A 23,951-nucleotide genomic window follows, 5' to 3' on the forward strand; every position below is an offset into this window, starting at 1 on the left:
TAAGCGCTACAATGTACTCATTATTCATTCACTCCATACTTTGTGGTGGTAAGCTACTATTGTAGCCCCAGCTGTCCTGGGGCAGACTGATGGAAGCAAGCCTGCCAATGCCATCTGGCCCTCCAACCACCACCAATCACGCACACACCACTTTCACACTAGGCAATTTCGGTGTCTTGCCTAAGAACACAATGACTGAACTTGTTTGTTTTTTTTTGTCCCCTTGTCTCTGTCCCGCTTGGAATAAATCCTTCAATCAAGACCTTTGGGTTGGGGGACCACAGTGACCACTCTATTTTTCTGCCATCACTGCAAACACGCACACTTTCAGTGCCCTACTACTGCATCCACTACTTTTATAAAATGTACAAGTACCATCACTCCAGCAGTGCCATAATCATCCACCATCATCTCCGGAGAGGCAGCTCCACACACAATAAGAACTTATGTTTTTGAAGGCACTTCAAATGTCTGTAAATGAATAAATGCAAGATAGACAAGTTTAATGCTATACTGCGGAACACTCAAGGTAAGCCAATAACAGCACCACGGAGCAAACTTGTTACACACAGCCCCACAAGGAAAGTTAAAAAGGGCACCTTTAACAAGCACTCAAAGTAATACATTAAATTATGGCCAGGAGCTAAAATGATACAACTTTTCAATAAACTTTTCCTTCAGAGGTAATTTTGGGCCAAACCTTCTCCAAAAATAGTTGAAACATCATAGGGCTTACACGACTCCCCTGTCTACGCTTCACTGTCTCTTTTAATAAGACCCTCTCCCTCTCTGTACAAATTACATCTGGAGGCTACAGGACCTGATTCCAGTGGATTTTCCTCATTCAATCCGCACTCATCAAACTCAAGACAAAGCCGACGTCTGCTCCGTCTGTCCAAGTGTCAGCTCAATTTATAACAAGTATTTTAAAGCAACACCATAGTTTTTTGGTGGCACCTGCGTGACTCTACGGAAATTGAAATTTTAAACCAAACTTTGGAACATTGTCCATAGAGATAGATATGTTTTATGGTATACACTAGAACATTTTATTCAAAAGCCAAATAAGAGTCAGGTTTGTGGAGATGCAAGCTCACAGAAAGGATGTATGTTTTTCAGAACAATGAAAGCATAAAAATGGAAAACAACCTGCTTTTAATTTCTGTTTGACTAAAAAGTTAGCGTTGGGACTTTAACTACAATACATATCGTATTGCTTCATGGTACATGTGTTCTTGGATGTTGAGTAATCTGGGGTTAAAAAATGTAAGTATTATTTGACAAAAATATTGATACTTTTAGTTGTTAGAATCTAGTTTTAGTTGTAGTTGACAAACATGTTTGTAATTAGTTATAGTTTTAGTATTATATGATTGCTTTTTTATTTACACTGTATTTAGTTTTAGTTACTAAAAATTACATTAATGAAAACTTGGAATCAACCAAATTAGCACTAATCAGGAAACTGGTGGATTGCATATAATGGGGCTGTATAGTGGTGGATGGAGATCCATTAGCACAGATCGGCTTTTCTTCTGTCACTCTGCCCCAGGACAGTTTCGGCTACAACTGCCACAGAGTACAGAGAATGTCTTCATACTCCCTGACTTTGGAAAGTCATTTTAACTTTACAATATTTACAAAGTTAGCTAGTTAACTGTGACTATCCAGAAAATTCAAAAACTTTTTTTTTCAAAACTTTTTCACACTCTCTCTCTACCCTCTGTCTTCTCCCTCTCTCACTTTCTCTTTGTCTCTCTCTCTCTCTCTCTGTCCACCTGTCTCTTTCTATACCCTCTCTCGCTTTCTCTTCCCCCTCTTCTCTCCTTCTCATTCTCTTTGTCTACCCTGTCTTCTCCCTCTGTTTTCCTCTTCCTCTTTCTCCATCCTCTTGCTCTTTTCTCTCTTCTATCTCTCATTCTTTCTCTTTTCCCTCTCTCACCTTCCATCTCATTCTTTCTTTCACTTTCTTTTTACTCTCTACCCTTTCTTTCTCTTCTCCCTCTTTCTGTGTTTATCTCTCTCCCTCTCTCTCCATCTCTTTCTCTCTACCCTCTCTCTTTCCTTCCATCTCTCATTCTTTCTCAGTGAATCAAAGACAGGCAAAGTCAAAAACAGGTTTTTTCCTTCATATGTAGTGCAGCTCTACCGCTTGTCCACATGGCGGTTTGTGCTGTATGTATTTTATAAAACTGCTAACTGCAAATGTGACTGAATCAATACATTTGAGGTTAATCTGAATATTACTTTTACTCATATGTCAGTTTAATCTGCAGCAGAATATGGATTATGCAGCAGATTTGAACAGATGCGATTGGAATGATCGTTTGTATACATATGCATAATTTTCTATTGAAAGTATGACACAAGAGTCATATATATTTAATGTTCTGTTATCTTTATGAATCATTGAATACAAGGTTTAAAACGTTTTTTCACTACTACTACTATTATTACTTCTACTACTACAACTACCACTACTTTTGCTCCTATACCAAACCTACTACTACTTTTACCGCAATTGACATTAATATACAGACTACAAATCACAACATATTTACCTTAACAATACTTCTGTGCTTACCACTTTTTTTCTTTTTCAATAATCCAAGAATTTTCACACTTTCATGGAAAACAAAACAAATCATTTTAATCTGAACTCTTATAAGCACACATTTACAAACAACATCAAAAGTCAAGCTGATGCTATTCCCAAATTCAACTATTGTACCCTCCCTTGTCATTAAGTTCCAGCATAGTCTTTCAATATACTCATTAGATTACATGATAAACCCATTCATGTGTTCTCGTGCAGTCTGTACTATTGTAGACCTCTTCAGTCTACTGCCTCTCTGTGTTTAATCAGGTGAGTTCATTTGTGCTTTCACAATCTGATTACACAGTTGTTATTATGTATGCCACCAAACTGAAATGTTTCCAGTAGTGATATAAGAAAATAGTGTCAAAGTTAACTGTGGTTTATTACATTAGATAGATAGAATGCTTTATTGAAATAATGGGACTATAAGGCTGGGTACTGCTATAGAATTTTTTATTCCCTGCATAGTCTGAGCAAGGATACAATCAGCTCATAATTAACATTTTTCTGCAGTTACGGCGTCATCAACTATTAGAGTTTGTCCTTCTTTAGCATTATCCGTTTCCTTGCTCACTTGTAAACCCCGACTCAAGAATAGTATATTAAAGTAATCTAGTAGTTTAAGGGAATAAAAACAGTGTGCATGTAAATGAAATGGCAGAAGGCAGAAATGAGCAATGATGGTTTACTATTAGGTATGAAAATTAAATTAAATGAAAATGTTTAGAAACTTAGCAGCCAGCAATCTATGTTATAAATTGTTCACAATAAATCAAAAACCCCAAATCCTACTGAGCTCAGTGATATTTCAATAGTTTCAGTCAAAGTCAATTGTTCAGAAAGATTCCTCTTGTGGCAGTTTGAGTGGTTAAACGTGATGGGATCTACAAGGAGAGCAGAGAAAGTTCTCCACATACAGATCGGGGTTCTGGGACAGGATCGCCATCTCCTCTGAGTCTTCTGAATTGTCACCAACCATAAAAAACCTAGCCTGCATAAGAATAAAGTATACAGCTAGTTAAAAGTACATTTCCATTCTCTAATCTTTGTAGTAGCAGTAGCAGTAACTATAGCTTCATAGCCGCAGGAAGGTAATTTTGGATGGCAGTGTAGAGTTTTTTGTTGTTTCTTTTTTCAAGGAATGCAGATTTTGCACCCTGCCAACTTAATAGCTGTTCAGCCTTTCAGCCTTTGTCACCTGCACAAAAATACACGACAAATACAAAGTGAAGGCGCAAAATCTAATTTGGCCTGCGTGCGCGCTCAGCCTCACTTTACCGCACACACACGAGCAGGCGTCAGAATAAGATAAATAATGAAACTCGTCCTCTACACGTGGAAATACTATCACTGCTGACCACATCTGTAACCTCCTGAGCCTAAAACATCCATGTCCTGGGTGTCCACCGGCACAATTTGCTCTACAACATCACAAGCAGCACCTGACGTCTATACGCATGCCTGTGTCCAGCCCATAAAGGCAAGCTAGGTACTGTAACTTCATCAGCTTTACTCACTGTGATGCTGTCCTGCTCAGATGAAAACAAATCCACCGCTGTGACACAGGGGACACGTGCTTTTGTCCCGCGCTGGTCTTTTCTCACCGTGTAAACAAGGACAGCAAATCCTGATGCATTACTCTTAAACTAACTCGACCTGTACAACAAACCCAGTAACTCCAGCAAAGCCTAAACTTTTAGGTATCCACGTTGTTGTTTCTTCCTCTTAATCCTGTCCGGGATTGTCTCTTTCTCTGTTCTTTTGCCACTAAATAAGAAAAGCGACACACCCGACACTGCTCCGCGCTCACAGGCTCAGTTTACCCACAGTTTAACATTCAGGCAAACAGTTCATTGCAGAAACGATTCAATAAAGTAAAAATAGAAATTATTGGCTTTCAATCCCTATTAAGCGTTTGTAAATCACGAAATTAAATTATTTACATTGCCAAACAGGTAATAATAATACCATTACTTCTCCACAGAATCAGTAAACCTTAGCTGCTTTAGCATTACATCACATGGTTTTGCAGATACACATCTGCATTTCGCATCAAAATAAGCATCACGTCTGACCAGAAAACAGTGCAAAATTAAATATAAGTGCGCTGACATTTGTAGTCAACTTAAATCTTGCTTTAAAATACCCTAAAACAAGAACAAATAAGTTTCATATTGATCTTAAGTAGTAGTTTACCACTCGCGATTAGCATTAACATCACGTTAGCATCACATTAGCCACACGTTAGCCATACGTTAGCATGTTTTTACACGATGATACTTTATATTAAGTACATGTTGACTCACCAAGACGATGGTTTAGCTTGAACACAGCACACTGTCAGGGCCGCTCTGGTTCACGGATGCAATCAGCTTAAATTAGCATGAACAATTCCCAATTAGAATTTTGAGTTTGTACCATATTTACATTAAATTAAATAAACATGCTCTCACCAACAGTCTGTTAGCTTTGCAAAATAAAGGCTTCTCACACAGCTTCTCTTGTGTGTGTCCAAAGTGTAAAACAATGAAAAACTAATGTGAACCTGACATGGCATCTTTCAACAAATACGATTTTTTTTTTTTTTTATTACAAATAAGGTCATTATCACCCAACGTCTCTGACAGGACAGGAAGTCATTAAAGAGAGTGATAGGATCACACTTCCTCTACCAAAATAAAAGTTTTCAAAATAAAATGAGAGTATTAATAGGAGAGAAATAAGGCACATTTTCTCTACTGGGTTACACCCTCGTCTCTCGGAGGAGGTATACTAACATCTTCTATCTCCAGCAGCTTGTGTCCAGGCTGTCCTTCTTAGGTTGTTTTCACACCGCCACTGGTTAGGTCGACGTAAAAGAGCTTTTGCTCTGAAAGTCGTGCACTTGGGCCGGTGTGAACCCAACAGTCGCATTTTGCACCGCATTAAAAGCCCGGTCCGAGAAAGCTTGAAATAGCAGGTGTCGGAGCGGCTCCACTCGCACTCTGGAGTGGGGCGAGTGTGGTGTGAACGCAGTTCACGCTGACAGTAAAAGTGTTTGGAATTGGGCAAAAGAGTCAGAAGATCACATATATTTGTGTGAATGAACGCTGTAGAGCTGCTGTTTGACATGTTCGTCTGAGGAGGGAATCTGGATCAACTTAATATCAGCAAGTCTCTTCCTGCCTCTGCCTGCACAGGTGAGACTAGTTCTGTCTGTTTGTCCTTTCAAAAGCCTTTTCTTCTCTCCCACCATCGTGTACAGTCCCTACAGTGCCACAAGTGAAAGAACAGAACACCACATATAGGGGAAGCAAGCATGTGCACTGACAAGAGCATATTGGACAGGTGCCAGACACAATTAGCAAAAAGTTAGCCAAAATAAAAAGTACATGCCAGGGCATCTTAAAGCAGTGTGGAGATCAGATTGCATAGATGTTTTGGTCCAAAATGTCAACTCATTTCATTCCACAACACGACCTAAAACCTTCAAGGAATAATAGTTTTGTGTCTTGCCTTGAAGATGAGGGATGATCATAAATAGACTTTAAACTACTTTGGAATTTCTTGCAGTTTAGTTGTCTTGGAATTGGTATAAAAACAACAGCATCAGAGGAGGAGAGCTAGGCTTACATCTCATGACAATCTTTCAAAACATATGAGGAGCTTCAAGAATTAAAGGAGACCTATATTTTCAGACTAGAATTCCATTAAACTTCATTGCATCAAACTTGTCCAGGTACATGCATTGTGTCTCCGCAGACCTGGCCTGTAACTTGGCCTGGTTGCGTCATCCACTTCTCTCCATAGAGTCTAGGATAATGCCGTACTGTGAAACATTCTAGGCAATTCATAACATCTCAGCAGACAAGCAAGTGGCAGACTTTCCACCTGAAAAGTTACATGATGCAACATTAAAGTGGCTGTACTCTTAGGGTCAGAATAAGTCGCTGTGTACTGTCTGCATCTATTAAGAAAGCATTTTTATTGCATGAACCAGGAAGTGCACAGTTAGCATGCTAGTTGTTAGAGTTACTGTGATGGCAAAACTCTGCTCTGGCCTCTGATAGTTGTGAAAAACACTTATTAACTCATCAAGGTGAATAATAAGGATGATAGGAATGTATTAGGAAAGTGAGGAATAAGTACAATTAAACACAACTCGTTTTGCTTTAGCTAGTTTTCTTTACTGACCAACAATCACACAAAATGATTCTGACCTTATTATGACTAAGTCTAGAATCATACCATTTCCCCCTTCCTTCACTGTGCTCAAAGGCACAACTGACACATATACTTGCCCTCTTCGACCCCATTACGTCTCTAACTGCACAGTGTACCAGCTGGGTTCTTGCTTTAACGTGACATGGGTGAAATCTCAAAACAGAAGTCTGCGCATATGTAATGAGAACACTGAGGCTTTTCCACACGAGACGTCTCATTTATTTATATGTGATGGTACTATATGCACGGACGATCGCATGTGTGGGTGTGCGTGTTTGCTGTCGTCATGGGAGCTACAGGACTGCAGGAGAATTTAAACAGGAGAAATGTGTCTAAATCATAGACTCTATATATAAATGGAAGTAGCTAACCTGCTAGCTGCCGCGTTTCACGTAGGAAGTGAGTATGGGCGTGGTATGGGTGACGTGGGCGCTATGGGAACACTATGGATGACGTCACACTCCTTTAGTCCCCTTCTTTATACAGTCTGTGATATTAAAAGGTTCATTTTGCAACTTTTCTGATGGGCAGTCGGCCTCCTGCTTGCATGATGATTTTTGTGCTTTGCCTTGAATGTCACACAGTATGAAATGTATCTGTCTCCATGGAAACAATGAGGTGACACAGCTTGGCCAAGTTACTGGTCAGAACTGTGGAGAGCCAAGCCCACTAAGAAAGCCTGTTTTTGACTGTATTCTTTCCGTAACAAGACATTGCAAGATACACAGATTTAATGCAATACAGTGTAACATTCCATCAACATCTCAATGACAGGGACAAGGACATGGCAGACCTCTCAGTAGAAAAGTTATCTAGTGTGCAAGGTATCTTTTTAGCACAAATCCTTATCAAACTCAAGCCAAACTTTGTAATAACTTCTTACTCCTTCAGACAACACCATTGTCCCACTCAACGTGATCAGTAATTAAAACGCGCTCAGCCGTGGTGGAGTTTAGATACAATTGTGTCACAAATCTGATAACTGAAATAGGTCCCATTCACCTTTTTGAAATTTATGATTAGAAAAAGATCGGTGGCAGATACAGTCTACAGGTGAGGCGCTATAGAAACATTTTAAAATATGTTTATATATTTATTAAAGGCAACTAGTCTTTAATACATTTATTGATTTGTTTATAGTCTTTCATCCACCAAAACACTGAAAAAATCACAACTTTTAGACGCTAGTGAACAAAATAGATAAAAATTTCTGGATTTTTTATTTTTTTTGCATCTAATTTTACCATATAGACGATTAGCTTGCCTGCCACTCCAACCTATTCATTGTCATTTCCATTTGATACATTTTTAAAGATATATTTACAGTTCCAAAGTGCAGGGTTCTTTATCAGACTTGTGGTTGGACTTGGTTGTTGCTTGGCCTCTGGGACAGCTGGTTCACTGGAGCAGATGATGGAGCAATACTTTCCACCGCTCTGCCCTCTTCAAAAGGTGAAAGTAATACACAACTTTAAAGTGGAACGAAACACTAAATCAACTTTTTTTTGCTACTTGGTACACTTACAGCGTTGAGGTCAAAAATAGTCAAAGACTTCAAGTACTATGTGACATCATTCATGACTGCCCTGATTACAGCCAGGTGTTTCTGATTACAAACAGTTGGCTGCAGGGGCAGAGGTAAAATGTGAGTACCTGTTAGACTAATCACAGTGTTCCTTACGCCCCAGACCCCGCCCCTTTTCCCCCTCATTCTCTTCTTGAGGCGTCCAGGTACTGCCAAGTTTAGCAGCTCTATATGAAATGTGGAGTTTAGGTATTTAGTCAAATTTTAAAGGCTCTGTTGGCAAGAGTGCAAAGGAAAAAAAAAAAAAATTATCTTGATTTAATATGTTTGAATTTACAGTGTACTTCATAATTTGACTTTTGTTTGAAAAAAAATCAATGTTTTGCCTATGTGAGATAGGATTTTGTTTTCTTTTTTCTTTTTTTCTCAAGACCATGAATTACAAGCAAAACAAACATTCCGCAGTATGGCATTAAACTTGTGATGCCACTACACCAAGTTACAGGTCAGATCCGTGGAGAGTATGAATGCATATTACAGTAAGAATGCATGTTATGTTGTTTTTGCCAATAAAACAAAAACAAAGATACGCTTAAAGTTGTTCTGTGAAGTATTCATCACCATGGAAACAGTGAGGGACCCTTAATAATCTGGTGACAGACACACACCTGCACCTGTTTTTAATGTTTTATACGGACTTGTTTACTTGTTTGTTTTGTTTATTTATCTGCATGTATTGTATTTTAAACAGGGCGACCATGAAAAAGAGTGTGCTCATTGGGTCTCCCTGTATAAATAAATATAAAGAAAGAAATATGTTAGATTTTAAACATAATTTTTCGTTAAAACTGTAAACCCAGCCTCACCCTCACTTTGAACCACTCTTTGGTCTAATGTCAGAGCAGGACCTTGAAACAGGGCAGGATTTCCATAAAGATTGGCTGTATTTAGAGACAGGTCAGTGGTTAAGTCTCCATCAGGGAGTGTGCCAGTGCAGAGCCAGTATTTATAAAGCCCACTCAACACATGAATGCACACACTGCTCATGTGCTTAATACAGGAGTTGCACAGGCCAAAAGGCAGGGGTTAACTCAGGTCAAATGTATTCTGCGAGAGATTAGACTAGAGGTTTAAATTGAAAGCATTCATTTACATAAAGTTAAGTACAAAAAAAAGTTTTGTATCAACATTAAATAATTACTTGACAAAAGATGATGCTTTAAAGTCAACATATTTTAAGGGTTGTAGTCTGTTCCTTAAAAAAACCCCATTACTTTAGATTTAATAATTATGATATGGTGCTGAAAGGACATTCTGTTTAAACTTTTACTAAAAATACTCAAGACAACTACATTAAGAAATAAACAATCATATTGTAATGTATAAAACTAGCAAGATACTATATACTATACTATACTATATACTATACTATACTATACTATACTATACTATATAAGATAGCAAGTATGTATGAATGGACATGGCTAACATGCTAGCTGATACTTTCCAGATAGGAAATGCTCATGGCTGTGCTTCCAGCTCTTTCGACTCATTCTCCAATTCACTTTACATTGGAGAACTGTCTCCCTTCTCTGCTGTCAGGCTCGTCATTTTGGTCTTAAAATGTTTGTCTACATGATCCTGGTATTTTTATTTCGCTATTGTGTCTGTACTTCAAGATATGAACATTAATAACAAACATATCAGGCGGCTTCTTTCCCCGAGGCCACTCCTGCTAGCTTTAGCAACAGGTTTGATTGACAGTGTAACTAAGTGGCCGCTCCATGGTAAACCAGTGGTGCGGATGGGAAGAGGCGTTACCTTCAGCAGTCTCACTCTGGATGGCTCTTTGGTTTGCTATGATACTCGCAATCGTAATTCCAAATATGGAACTTGACCTCGATGAGCTTCATTTGCCTGGAGCCGAACGCTATGGGTGACGTTACACTCACTTAATCCACTTCTTTATGCAGTCTATGGCTGTAACACATGTGCACTGCAGTAATGGAAGTTGCAGTGCATTTTTTTTTCTCCTCTTGTAAATTTAACACTTTTTCTATAAAATATATCATCAAACACAAAGTCCAATTCAAGATGATGAATAATCACAACAACAACCAAAACTTTAGCTTGCAACCTAAGTAGCATGTCCACTAGGTAATCTTCAAGAAACTCTTAGGAGAGGCTCACAGTCAAAACAAAACCATTTTTAAAGGGCCTGTACCCATGTTTTCCCCCGTATTTGAACAAAATTTGTCTTGCCCCAGAATAGATATATTCTACAATGTATCTAATTATAAAACGTTAAATTGTTAAATAATCAGGAGGTGCACATTAGCATGCTAGTTGTTATTCGCGTCACCACGGCAAAACTCCGCTCTGGCCTCTGAAAGTTGTGACTCATCATGAATAATTAGGCTTGTAATTTTTAAGGTAAGTGAGGTGTAACTTTGGAGCACTGCAAAACATTTAAAATGTACTGTTTTTCATGTTTTAAAGTCAGTAAAAATCAAGTACAGCGCCTTAGACTCTAGACTAAGTCTGCATTATTCATCCCCTTCTCCACATGAACGCATTGACCCCTGCTCTGTATACTTCCTCCATGACATGCAATTATCAGCCTGCCTCCGCTGTGTCTGTGCCCAGAGACAAGCTTCCTCCACCCAGCCAGGAACTGTATGCAGAGAGGCCAGCCAAAAGAGCTCCATGTTGTCATCCAGATGGTGAGGATGTGGATAAAGTCCTATGCTCTGTTTTGTGTGTTGATATGACGAGTTATGCAATAAGGAAGCAATATGCAACTATGGGCAGAAAGTACAGTCATGCAAAGAGATCAGTAGATGTGAGCAATGATTGTCAAACCGTGAAAGGAGGATTTAAAGGGACAGGAGGATTTGTATCCCCAGATATGAGGTTGACATGTGCAAATAAATGTTGCTCTTACAAATAACAGTTGTAATTCTGTTCTGGGCTGGGTACCATTGAAAAGTTACCACAGTGGTTAGGTTTCCAGTTTCACTGCTGAAATTCAGTTGGTTTAATTATAAAAGGACTCTTTCTGATCTGAATCCTCACTGTCCAAACCCCAGCACCTGCAGACAATCATGAATCAGTGCTAGTGCAGCCTCTGCAGCTCAGTGAGTGAATTCTGGAGGTTCTGAGCTTTCACATGAGGCAAGCCCTGGGCATATACTGAGAATGAAAAACTTATATGTGTCCTGGTAACCTAGGTTCAGGTTGTGATTGTAATACAATGTAAAACTATTAGAGTGCAGGTTACATACAATTCTTTTAATGTACCTTGGATTTTCTGACTTGTTTCAATATTTTGGGCGACAGGAGCTCAGTTGGTAGAGTGTTTGTTCACTGATCCAAAGGTTGGGGGTTCAAATCCCGCTCTTGAGGTGAACATCATTGTTTGAACAGTCAGATCTATTCACCCAAAGGTTGCCGGTGCGATTCCAGCTCCCACAGATTAATGCTGTCCTACCGCAAGACACTTAACACATCTTGCCCTGCATATACTGCTGTATATGTGTGAATGGGTGAGTGGTTACTTGATATAAAGCGCTCTGAGTGCCTTGAAAGTTTCCCCTTTTAGTTCTATATAACAATGTGACCATTTACCATATGTTATGAATTTATTATGGATATCACACCTTTACTCCCTTGGCGGGTTTACTTATTTTATATTTCAAAATTATATTAAACTATTTACAGAAAAGTTCAAACAAATAAAATAATCTGGTAATAAATGATTCTAGTCAAAAATACTAGAATGAATATGTACATTTGTTACAACCAAAATGCAATGGGAAAAAAAAAAAAAAAAAAAAAAAAAAAAAAATCCTGTCAAGTAGAAAATGAAATACTGTTCCATGTATTGACATTCCCACTTCAAACATAACAATTAGGCACCACTGCACAAAACAAAAACTATACAAATAACTTGTGCAACACAGTAATAAACCCACCACAACACAACAACAAGTCATTCCAGTCTGATCCCACAAAGAGGCCTATGAAGTGGATTTGACCAGGGCGTGGTACAGAAGCATGCTCGTGTTTTTAATATGTAATGTCAACATCAATAATGGATGTTAATATGAGAAAGGAGGGGCTCTGGATGCATTTAATTGTATTATAATGAAATAAATCCCAACAGGAATAAAATTAGAAGACACCACACTGCCTCGTCTGTGTTATGTTTTATTAAACTAAATTGAACAGAAGTACAAGCAACTATGACAGTATTTTTAATTTCAAAATAGGTTGCATTCACATCATAGCAAAACTGAGTTGAGGACAGGTCATTCTTGGGTTTCAGCTTCTGTTATATGCAACATTTTGAGGACTTCCCACTCAGAACATACAATATTTAGTTTTAAATCATGAATCGCTATATGGCAACGGTCCTAATTTTTCTTTATTCTGGACCCATGGATAGGCCCCTGCCCTCCTTTTCCAAGTCAAAGTATCGAACATGAACACAATCTGTATATACACAAATGTGGGCAAATATTCAACTCATTGCAGTGGCAGAGTGGCTAGTCTTTGTATGCAAGTTTGTGTGTTTCTATCCTCCCACCATTACCAGGAATGCAAGACCTATGTTTTCTGTATAAAATAATTATGTGTTAAAACAGTGAAAACAGGGCTAATTTCTTCCTACTGAGATCTGACCTTCTTATTGCCACTCCTACTCAAATGCCAAGGCTTGCCCGAGGGTAAACCCAGCACCCAACAGAAAGCACATTTTGTACATTTTATACAGTGGCTGACCTCATGTTTACCCAATATACCACGTAGAAATCTTAGTTTTAAAAGTTCTATATTACGCAAAACTGACTCTTGTGAGCTTTAATCCATGTTATAATGCTGTTGCCTCCTCAAAAACATACCTGGAGTTTTGTTTTTCATTCACACATGTTTGAGTAATCTTTTGTTAATAGTCTGACTGCATCTCCAAAGCTCTGTTCCACCTTGTGATGTCCTGTAGTGGTACTTTTCAAGTTATCAGCTACAGTTTAGCTTTAGTTCAGTAAAGATTGGCAATTCCAGAGCTGAAAGTATCCAAATGATTTTATTGAAGGTGTGTGGAGTTTAAAAACACAGTGGAGTACTTCCTGTATTACCGCATGACATCACGAGGTGGAACGAGTGTTTTCAGTTTAAGAGAAGAACTAAGCCTAAATATGCAGGGTTTGTGTGTTAAACATGTGTGAATGAAACAAAACACAACTCCACGTACGTTTTTGATGAGAAAACAACATTGTAACAGAAATCAAACCCAAACCACAGAATACATAGTGCAATATCTGAAAAAAACAAGGGCTGTCCTACACTTGGTCTAACACACAAAGGGCAAAGGTCAAATCAAATGTGGTGATGCAGAGAAAATAAATGAAGACAGCTTGAATGGATTTGTGATATAATCTTGCATAACTGGACATACTGACCAATTAATGATCTTAAATAGGGCACATGATGCTTTCTGTATTTTAGACACATTTCTTGTTTTTGACATGATTAAAGTTGAGAAAAGTCAGCCATAAGAGATTTTAGGTTCAATATGCTGGAAATTTTTCATCACGTGAAAAATATTGTCTTAGGGAACTGTACAAATCTGATTTTAAATTCCATAAATATGAGCTAACTGTGTCCCCAGATATGAGATGGATCTGTTCAAATCAAATCTAGTTTTTACTGATAACAATTCTAATGCTGATTTATTCTTACTTACAAAAACATTGTACGTGATGGCTAAATTGTTCTGTATGTAATAATTTTGTGTTTTGGTTCTTATGTGAGCCTGTCCATATACCAAGAATGAGAAAGACTTATATGTGTCATCTATCTGCAGGTTAAAGCACTGGCAACCAGAGTAATTGCTGGATTTTAGACATCATAACATTCTATAGGCCAATAATATTTAACACAGATGGGGGGCAAATAAAATTAATATTGTAAAAAGGCAGATGTCTGTATCTGTTATACAGTGATAAAAAATGACCAGGTTCAACATTTGTGAATTTACCTTTTGGATATGTCATGGTAAAGTACAATATAATCAATAGGGGAAACTGTTTCTTGGGTGGAAAGTAATAAAGAACAAAAGTAAAAGTACAGTGCTTGAGTATTTTTTTACTGTATCTTTGTGATTTGATAATTAAATTCACTTTATTTGCTATTTTGATATGATTGCTATATATTGTGTAGCCCTCTCTTGCATCTGCTTAGTGTGGACTTGTCTGTGTATTTACTGTCCCATGCAGCGGGTCTGTCCTGATTGTGCTGTGTGGGCATGGTGTTCCAGCTCTTTATAATTGATATTCCACTGAGCGCACATTTCCCAGTGTGAGACAAGTGCACATAAACAGCTCCTCTCATCCATCAGGACGGCCTCTTCACATGTCTCAGATTAAGTGATCGCTCCTGACTCTTGCACAGCCAGCCTGCGTTAATCTCGGTCTAGTGTTTTGAATTTAAACCATCTTTGTACTGTATCAACTCTCGCTTTGATACATTTGTACAGTTGTAATTTCAAACTTGATTTTCAAAACTAAGAAAAAGACTTGATACCATGAGGTTTTATATTTGAGTAATTCCTCAGTCGTCCAGGTAGGTTCCATAGTGGTTCATTAGCATATACTAGTCTATGTGGTCTTTCACTTGTTCTGATACAGCTCAAGCTCATTCTAAAGATATTCAGGAAAGGTTCATTTCTGTCCTGTGAATATGACTTTTTTAGTATCGAAACCTGCTCAAAAAAGTACCTGGTTTTGATAATAGTTTTAGTACCAATCAGTATCTGATTTTCAATACTTTTGACAATCCTTATCAACTAAATGCAAGTGACAAAAACAAGGAAACAGGTTTGAAATATGTAGGTGACATGTGGTTAGTGATAAGAACTCTATTAAAGTAGGATTGTGGGTATAATCCCCAATCTTGCCATTGTCAAAGACCTGTATTTGTTAATTTACATTACTTCCATCTGTCATTCAACAAAACATGATGCATTACTCAGAAGATGTATGCTTTTTCTGGTTTCTCTGTGTCCTGCAGCCCAAGCGTCACAGTCAGTGTCCAAGAGGAGCAGTGTGGAACAGTCCAAACAAAGCAGTAACAACTTCAAAGGACAAAAGTAGGTTGCAGACCCTCCACCAGAAAAGTTACATAAAGCATCTTGGACACTGTTTTTGCAATCAATATGCATCTTACATATTGCATTTTTCACCTTGTCTTGGCCCTTCACAGCTTCCATACCTCTTCGACTAAAACCTACATGACCTTCATCTGTGTGCACATATCCTTGGGAAACAGTGTGCTCCTCTGTGCTCAGATCCATTACAGTTCTGCAGATTTTGTATCTCAGTTCATCCAAATATAGGATTGATATCACATTTTGATGCATAGGCTAAAATTACAGCCTATTTTCTGCTCATCACAAAGTCCCAAGAAATATCTATTCTATCTGCAAGCTATATTCTGCTCTTTAAGTCATTTAGTTCATGGTTATATTTAGGTATTATAATCCCTGTACCCAATCTTTCCCATGTATTTGAGCAAAATTTGTCTTGCCCCAGTGCAGCTGTATTGTATAAGCAGGTCTTGAGGTAAAAATAAGTGCAGAATTTTACTGTCAGAGAATCAGGAAGTGCATGGTTAGCTAGTTGTTAAAAGCTTCACTGTCATGGCAAAACTGATCTCTGAGAGTTGTGAAAAATTCTAATAAACTAATAATTAGGAGAGAATCCATAAGGTAAGTGAGGAATAACTTATTTTTACACTGTAGCCTAATAATCACTTTTAATAGAATCTTTGTGCTGTTTATGTGTGTTTTAATATGGTTTTAACATTTTTGCATGTTTTGAAAATAGTTACAATGTTTTCATTATTATTACTAATGCTTATTATTAAATAAAAACTATATGAGTAATCCTTTGAATTGTTTTTCATTTTAATTAAATCTTATAAAAACAAATGTACACATAAGTTATAACAGCCATTCACAAACCAAGAAATTATATCACAAAGAAAAAAAACAACAACAAAAAAAACCCCCAAAAAACCCAATAGGCATGGATGATTTCCAAAAGCAGCAAGAAACGGGCTGATTCCACATCATGCATCTCCACTGCACCACGCAGTGTGTAGTAATTGTGCAGCTGTTATAGTGAATAAGAGCCGTCCCACATCTCACGTACGCTCTGTGCAGGGCTGTGCCGTTGCTCTGTCACTCCTCTATCCTCCAAAATAACAGGCCAAGTCTATTTTCTTCTCTGCATGTGTCCGGCCAGGTCGATCTCCACACTTCAGAACATACCAAACAGGAAAGAGAACTACATCTGGATTTACAAAGTAAATACACTCCGCACTTTATTTTCATCAGATTATTTCTAATAGATATTTTTACAGTTGTTGCTTTGATAGTTGAGTTCATTGACTGTTAACTTTCACTTCATGTAACTGAAATACAGTGATGTGAAAACTTTATTGGCCTTGCTCACACAACAGTTTAATGACTAATTACCCTCATGGTGGAGAAAAAACATGTGTAAACTGATGTGACATGAGCTAAAGAGCAATCTCATTTAACACAATTATCTGCTCTCTGTTTTGTATAATTTGTTCTTTTGCTCTTAAATGGGGACTTTTATTTCACAAACTCTAGGGTCTCTGTGCATGCTCTTCCTGAGCTCCTCAGAGTTCACAGCCCAGTGAGTGAGGATCTGCACGCTCAGTCGGAGACAATTCAGTGACGTGGGGCAGTGGAGCTGCATGATGTGGATCAGCCCGTAAGCAAGTAGAAATCTAAATCCTGTCCTCCTGCCAACACACAGACCCACCTGGTGAAATAAAGTACTGTTTTAGATTTTCACATTGTTCTTTTGGCTTTTTACTGGAATTATGATCTTTGACTGATCAAACTGACTGCAGGTTTTCATCACTACACCAATTCCCATGAATGATATTGTGCTGTTCGTCTTCTACATCATTCAGACCAGGTATGTAAAGATCACCTTCAGTGCAGAGATAGTTGTGCAGACACAGAGCAGCCAGTGTAACATTGCACACAGTGTCTGGCAGGGGCAGAGTGGGGTTTTGAAATCTACTGGGAGAGTTTGTTTTACAGTGGCCCATCACCAATCCACCAGCCCTCTCCTGCTATGACTGAGTTTCATCGTAGCCACAGTTCAAAAATCTTACATACAATTTCTGTAACATGTATTATAAAAGTTTGTTTGCCTATCAGATTAGGTTTACCGAGCAGTGCAGTTTGTCTTGAGTTATTTCTGTATTTCTGATGTCTGACTCATGTGACTGGACCATCAGCCTCCAGCCTCAACACAGCAGACAGTTTATCCACGATCTGAATCACTCATATTTTTAGACACTTTGTTACTGAAGACAGATCCAAGCACAAATGTATTCTTACTGTACAACATATGACGTGTATGAAGTGTGCACAATGGCATTTCAGATTTTCTCACTTTGTTATACTGTAAAAGTGCTGTAGCATTTTATTCTTTCACTTATTAGAATAAAATGCAGGTGTTCTTATTGCTCAAAAAACCTTGAAAAACAACAAGCATTCTTAGTGTGAGTGGAGATCTCTGTGTTATCTTTTATTGTTTTGAAAATGCTTTATTCACAGAAAAAAGCAATTAATGTCTTTTATAAGTTTCTCTTATAAGTTCCCCCTCCCCTTAGCTCTCTATGCTAAGTCACTCTCCCTTCAGAACGCTATCACAACACAAATGGTGTGCATCTTGCTAATGAAACTACTGCACATCGAATTAGGTTTGTGAAGTTGTAGTTTATTGTTTTGTATCCTGTTCTTCTATATTTATGAAAAGTGGCCAAGTAGGAGCATGAGCGATGTAGTCTTGCAGTCTTGTAACCATAAGGTGGGTTTGAATAGGGAGGGAGAGATCACTAGATCACTCAAACATGCATGGATGACATATACGCATGTTTTTGATGAAGGAGCCACATTATAACACGGTAGAAACCTCCAAAACATCAATTTAGCATAATAATCCTCTTTAATGCTATTTTATGGGACCTGGAAAAAAGCAGGTGCTAGTGTGTCCACCAGAAAATTACACAGTACACCTTTAACAGAGGAAAATGATGGTTTCGATGTTAATTTGTCATTTATGTATAAAAAACAGAATTTTCTTAATCATACTATAGTGAGTTGTTATGGTAAAGGCAATGTTTATAGAAAGGGTATGAGCTGAAATTAGGTCACACTTCATCCCAATAATTTTGTAGTAGGAGTAGTAGTAGTAGTAGTGGTAGTAGTAGCATTTGCTGTTTGTATTCCTGGTATTACATTTTTCATTTTCTATTGTTGTATGGACACTAAAACTCGGTCAGTTTTAGACTTATGGCCTACATTTGGACAAATCCTGGGTTAGAGGACAATGACAATGACATTTAAATCCTCTGCAGTGTGACCAGTCAATCCACTGCATGAACCAGAATATAATAAAACACTAAGCTAACAGCTATAGCACTCATTCTCTTTACAGTGTATAGTCACAAACGCAACTGAACAAGTAGGGCAGGGCAGTGTGGCAGATTTGTTCTTCCTGAGGGGTGGTATGGGGACATTAGTGTCACAGTGGTATCGTGTTTGGTGTCATTTCCTGGTTCGATTCCCGGATCACATTAGGGTCTGTCATGGGTCCAGTCCAGTGTCCAGAGAAAACCATAGCTGGGTATCAGATGGCATTACACGATATAGGTCAATAATATTTTATACAATCATTTGGCAGATAAAATGTACATTTTTTGTTGTTATATAGCAAGTTTTTTGGTTCTTGTCACCAGTAGTACATGTTATAATATTATATATAGGAAAAAGTGGCTGTTACCCCTGATCCAGCAAGTCCCACAGTTGTATTTGTATTTATTTATTACTGTAACGGGGAAATATATCTGTCAAAAGTATGGAAAATCAGATACTAATTGATACCAAAACTAGTATCAACACTAGATTTGAGCAAGTACCAATGCTAAAAAAATATTACAGGACAGAACAACAGGACAACCAGTACTACACTAGCTTTAGACCACATGGTAATTATAATCTTGTGTTTGATATTACGCTCTATTGTATAAATACTTTTACTTTTACTATCATTATGGTATCAAAATCTGTATCGAGTTTGAACTTTTCATATCATGACAACACTAAGTGGAACTGCATTTTGATCTTTATAGAGGAACCCTTAACATGCCTGAACTCAAACTTGTGCAAATGCAACAAAACACAACTCCAGATATGTTTCTTAAGTGTCTACTACTCTATATTCAGGCTTTTTGCCAACCGCGTATCATCTACTTTATAGAAAATGCAATATAGCTACACATAAAGTACTTAATGCCTCTGAAATCTAAAATAAACCTGGCCTCTCTCCCACAGTGATCTCATCATTTGAGTGTTGAGTTTCTGCTTTGTCAGACTTACAGCTGATGACTGATATGAAATAAATGCTGTATATATGGCGCACATTCTGGCCCTGCAGTTTAGGACAAAGCCATTGATCCGTCGTTCCTGATGTCCTGTCTCCTGTATTCCTTGTTGGAAATGGTCTGATTTATTAGTGTTTGGACATGTTGCTGATAGTGCTGCGTTTCTTGTATATAAAAAGGAAATACATTTTAGGGATGATAGGATGATGTCAGTGGTTCCTTCTACAAATATTATGTTATTTTTATTATAGCTTACGTTTAGTGTTTCCAAAATCATTTATCATTTTGAATTATTTACTTATGAAAACATAAACACAGACATACAGATTCATTTATGTTTATGCTTTATGATTCAGTAGTTATTTCTTGAGGAACATGTAACTTAATATAGAGGGTGTCTATATTTCTTGCCATGTTCGCTGTTGCGTAGCCTCATTAATGGTTCCAATCACATCTGTTATGTTTTGCTTTAGTTCAGTAATATCACGTATCTTTGTTCAGTACATGACATCTTTATTATAGCTCTATAGAAAGAAATCCAGAGGTGTGATATTTGGTGAATGTAGAGCTACGGAATTGGCCCGTTCCTTCCAGTTCAACGGTCTGGAAATGTTTGATTGAAGAACTCACGTACATGCAAATCTGGATCAGATTAAAAACTTTCATAACCACTGAGTACAATAGAACAAATCTAATTAATATATCCTATCACTTGCTTTTGTAATTACATTTTAAAATAGTAAAGAGATTTTATGGACACTGTATTACAAAGTCACGTCTTAACTGCGTGGTTAGTTTTACCAGTTACTATTAATTAACATAGTTTTGTTGCAACATATATTTTATTCGTATATTGTATTTGTTCAGGATTGATGATCATTTTTATTTTGGTCGGTTACCTCAATTAAAAAACTTCAGTCGTATCTTCATCAGTGTAGTAATTTCTGGATGCACTTTTACTTGAGCTTACACTACTACTTATTTTGTGTGATGAACAAAGAATGAGCAGAAGCTATTGTTTGGGAACACGGTCATGGTATTTACTGAACCAATCCAAATTCCTGTAATCTGTTCCAGTGGGATTACGGCTAACCGGACATCACGACAGCTAGCTCAGATCTAATCTCCATAGAACAATAAAAAGTCAAGCCTCCCTTTATTGCACAAAAGCACAACCTCTCTGCGTGGTAAGACGATGTTTGGGGATGTGGGCGGCGCAGCTGGTTTTAAAGTATCTGTAGCGCTGTATCCTTCGCAAACCAGGAAGTAATGCTAGTTAGTTGTTGTTAGCATTCCGCTTTGGCCTCTGGAAGTTGTGAAAAGCATTTATAAGATCATCATAGTGAATAATTCGCAAGGTCTCCTGGGTATGACCAATTGCTGAATGTCTCTACCCTCTCTCTCCCCATTTCACACTCCATGCTGTCATGTAGAAACCCAGTCTCCATTTTTGCAATCTCATTTTACGTTAGTTGTAAAATTACTTAATTAAAATGAATAATCATGTCAGTAGAGACACATTGTGCAGCTACATCCAGATACATGTTTTATATTATGTTCTCAATTAACCTTATAATTAACCTTATTTCAGAAGTTACTGTGGACACCGCCATCGTCATTCCGGTCATTTTATTTTGAAGGGGGATGCTGGTCGTGACAACAAGTAAGTTCTGTATGGACTACAAAGCTGTTTTAAAGCCTTCCAGAAAATTTGTGAATTGTTGAAGTGTTAGTCACATAAACAATTCATGTTTTATTCAGATCTACTTATATGCTACTTATTTAGCACCAAAATGTTTTCTCAAATTCTCCAGATGAACAGGATTCCCTCTTAACTGGAAGTGACACCACAATAAAAGTGCAGTTTAGAGCAAAAGTAGGTGGGACAGAATAAGGTCAATAAGGCAGAAACAGGTTACAAAATTTCTACAATAACAACAAGCACATCCTTCTGTAGACTGGGTTGCATGTAGACTAAATGTTGAAATAAAAAAATATGTTATACTGTTATTAAATACATAATTTCAGTGAACATGAACTATTTTACTTTTTTGAGTCAATATTTTGTTCCCAATTGTTGCAGTGTACGTCAATAATGAGCACCAAACCAGAGCTACATTCGCGATCTGTCAGTAAAAAGCCGTTGTTTCTAGCGGGGGGTAAAGCATTTGAGTGCTCCGAGAGGTTTTGAGTCAAATTGAAATATGAAATGGCTCCATAATCTCCTGCCAGACAAAAACTAGGGCCATACGGTCAATCCCATTCACACGATTTGGACAAAGGAACAGATGAAATTCAGCGGGAAGAAAGAGGAGAGGAGAGAGAGGGCATCCCTGTCGGAAATCTGTTGTTACACCATCACCACTTTGGGAAATCAAAGTTGGATGATTGAATTGTTGGTTTTGTTACAGGATAGAGTGCATTAGAGGATTTACCCGGCGGACACAATAGAAGAAGAAAGGAGGAGGAAAACGAGAAAGAACTGAACCATATGTGTGTCAGTAGAAGCAGACAATGAAATCCTCTTTATAGGGTGTGTTTTTTTTAGTCAACATATTGGCTTGGGAATTCAGGCAATGCATTTTGTAGAGTAAAAAAAATAGTTCTGGATTTATTTTACTGGGTTGGTGAGTTTGCTATTTTAAAGAAGCAATACGTGACTTTTCTGGTGGAGGCCAACAGCTTGTCTTCATGTTATTGTTTTGCTTAGATGTTTTACTTCTTCCCATTGTCTTTCTAGGTGTTTGTTTATTATTGTGCAAGTTGTACAGAATAATTTTGTTTTTAAAGTTTATTGTGGCGTTAGGGTGACTGCTCTGACAATGTGTGAAAACTGAAAAAAATAACGAAGTTCAAGATGAATAAATGATTGAGAATGTTAGACAGTAAGGCATTAAACTATTTCCATGGAGACAAGCATGCAGGAGCACAAGGCCAAGGTGCAGGTTTGATCTATTTTCACAGTGAGAATGTTTTTCAAGGTATTTTTGAGCAATAAAAATCACACTTAAAACATATTGTGGAACATGTTAGGCAAAGCAATAACAATCTAGTGGCACCTTAAATTTTTTTTTTTTTAAATCTACATTTAGTTAAAGGCACATCATTTTCTCATGGAACTGACAAAATGAAAAACTCAGAAATACTTTGCAAAAGGTACATCTGTCAATTACAAAGAAATATATCAGTGATTTTTTTTTAGTTTGGACAAAACAGGTTTTGAAAAATGTTTTTTTTTTCAAAAGCATTCTGAATAAAAGCATGTTTTTAAGAAAATGGCATTTTATTTTGTTTATCTAATTATTATTAACTGTTAGAAACACAAAAACCCATAACATTTGATTTATTACAGTGTACCTAAATGTTTAACTTACTCATCCATGTTGCAATAAAGGTTATTTGCCATTGTGTCCAGTTAAAGTATCTCTAAAAACTTACTTTTATAAATTTTTTAATTTATAAATATACTGTATATATATATATATATATATATATATATATATATATATATATATATATATATATATATATATATATATATATATATATATATATATATATATAAAAATGTATATTTTAATGTATATTTTAATGTTCTAAAATACATTTCTGTAAATAATTTACACAAATCAAGCTGTAGATGTTCATGCCCTTTACTATTTCAAAAAGTTAAGCTTTTAAAAATGACAAAAACACACACCAAATAGATCTGATGGAGTTGACGAGAAACTGACAAGAATGTGTTCACACAAAAATTGAACAAATGTTTTAATCCAGATAAAAACAGCCTTAACACCCTACTTCACAACACTGATCATTATCTTTCAACCCCCAAACTAACTATAGGAGAGGAATGCCCACTTTCCCTCCTCCTTCAACCCCCTGTCTCTCATCTGCATCCACTCTTTCATCTCCTCCTTTTCTCCAGTGCTCCTCCAGTATTTCCATATCCTTCATCTCCCTCTGATCTGGCCCTCCATAAATCTCTATTGTGAGCTGCATTAGACCCACATGTGTTGACAAAAGGCATATTTTCTCTTCTTAAACATATATGGTAGCCAGTTTCTTTTTGTTCCATTTGTGAGCCTCCATGATAACCTCACTCAAGGCTTTGACTCACTCCAGTACTGTTTA

At 37.3% G+C, this 23,951-nt stretch overlaps 1 protein-coding gene across 1 annotated transcript in view; it reads right to left on the reverse strand.

The window, feature by feature from the left end:
- The window catches only part of LOC117370825 (dedicator of cytokinesis protein 3-like), a 184,802-nt gene that overhangs the window by 118,079 nt on the left and 42,772 nt on the right, over positions 1-23,951 (reverse strand). The window lies entirely within an intron of this gene.

This window comes from Periophthalmus magnuspinnatus, chromosome 5, assembly GCF_009829125.3.
Source record: "Periophthalmus magnuspinnatus isolate fPerMag1 chromosome 5, fPerMag1.2.pri, whole genome shotgun sequence".
Lineage (NCBI taxonomy): Eukaryota > Metazoa > Chordata > Actinopteri > Gobiiformes > Gobiidae > Periophthalmus > Periophthalmus magnuspinnatus.